This window comes from Buceros rhinoceros, unplaced genomic scaffold (assembly GCF_000710305.1).
Source record: "Buceros rhinoceros silvestris isolate BGI_N320 unplaced genomic scaffold, ASM71030v1 scaffold22214, whole genome shotgun sequence".
In the NCBI taxonomy this organism is placed as follows: Eukaryota; Metazoa; Chordata; class Aves; order Bucerotiformes; family Bucerotidae; genus Buceros; species Buceros rhinoceros.
In genome coordinates, this window is record NW_010410401.1 from 34,270 (window position 1) to 35,930 (window position 1,661).

At 51.5% G+C, this 1,661-nt stretch overlaps 1 protein-coding gene across 1 annotated transcript in view; it reads right to left on the minus strand.

The window, feature by feature from the left end:
* The window catches only part of LOC104493001 (interleukin-12 receptor subunit beta-2-like), an 18,362-nt gene that overhangs the window by 12,661 nt on the left and 4,040 nt on the right, over positions 1–1,661 (minus strand). The window lies entirely within an intron of this gene.

The following is a 1,661-nucleotide window of genomic DNA, read 5'->3' on the forward strand; positions in this document are numbered from 1 at the left end:
GGGGAGGGGCTGGTCAGCAGTGGCTGTGGGGACAGGACAAGGGCTGATGGTTCCACTGACAGAGGGAGACTGAGAGCAGAGAGAAGGGAGAGATTGTTGGTGCTGAGGGTGGTGAGAGCCTGGCCCAGGCTGCCCCGAGAGGTGGCAGCAGCCCCATCGCTGGCCCCATGGCAGATCAGGTTGGCCCTTGGGGCTCTGAGCACCCTGCTCTGGGTGCAGGTGTCCCTGCGCCCTGCAGGGGGTTGGACTGGGGGAGCTGTGAAGTTCCCTTCCACCCAAACCAGTCTGTGGTTCTGTGACCTGTGGGATTTCGCTGTCTGGCTCTAGGCACTAAGTGTCTTTAACATCTAGTCTAGCTACCTCGTCAGAGGTAGCTCAAAACCGCCGTTCTTTCCACGATTCTCCTTATGGTCACAGAGTGACTAGAAACCTGTGACGTTTTGAATAAATCTTCAAAAAAACCACTAAAGCAAACTTCTGGCTGCAGAACCTGGCTGAACAAAGTGCTCCAGCAGCTCAGAGTCAGCAACGCATAAAGCGAGCTGATGTGACAGAAGGTGACCAAGCTTGGTTCCCCCAGGTCTCCGACCAAAATAAACCTATCAAATTAAAATAATAATTGTTGCTAATCACCTAAAGCAGCAGGCAGCTGTTGCGCAACCCCAGCCAGACCGGGGCTTCCTGCTAGTGCCTATACTCCAAGACAGAAATAAGTCCTGAGTGCCAGGAGTGTCTTGTGTTGGCAGCAAATAGTGACTGGAACAGAAATGAGAAGCAGGACCGACAGAAGAAATAAAACCAGAGCACCCTTGCCGCGAGCGAGGGAGGAAGGAGCAAGCACAAAGCGAGGAAAAAAGAGAATATGGGATTGCATCTGTTGGACTCCAGCCCGGATTTTAAATTCGCTTCACATGTGAACCACATGAATTCGGTGGGGAAAAACCTCTCTGCTCCTTTATGAACAGTGCTTGCACAAAGCGGGTTTTGTGGCAGGTCAGGCCTGGAGAAACAGGAGACAAACAGCTCGTTGAAAAGGTGTGCTCCTGGATTTGCCCAAGTCATGTAGAACTTCAACTCCTTCAAAGAAGGGCCACCATGAGGTACCCGGAGCTGCTCACCCGCAGCCTCCCCGTGCTGTCCTCTAGAGCTCCTTGATGAGCTAACAAGATTCTCATTTCACAGCACAGAGGGGTGATGACCACAAATGCTGTAGCAAGCCGAGGTGTGTCAAGAAGGTTGAGAAAACTGTTGAGAGGAAAGTGGGGGAGGGAAGGAAAAGTTCGCACCTTTTTCATCAATCAATGCTTCTTACAGAAACTGATGCTGTCAGTAGTGGTAAATGGGATGAGTAATAGCGACACCGGCCTGAAGAGCTTATAGTAATTCACAAAAAAGAGCAACGAAAGCAAAGTAGGAGATGAAAGGAGGGGATGCCAAAGCCGCCAACACATCTTTGTTGAAACACAAACTTCTGAGAAGCTTCATTCCCTTGTAAGAACTGAAAGTTTTGCAGCGTGTGAGTTCATGCAGCTCCAGAGGAAGGCGGCAGGTACGGGAGGTGTTGCCAGCGCTGGGCAGCCCCTTTCAGAGCTGGCAGAATTGTCCTCAGGTTGGTGCCATGTGTCCCTGAGTCTGCTGAGCCCTCTGCTGAGGCAGGAATG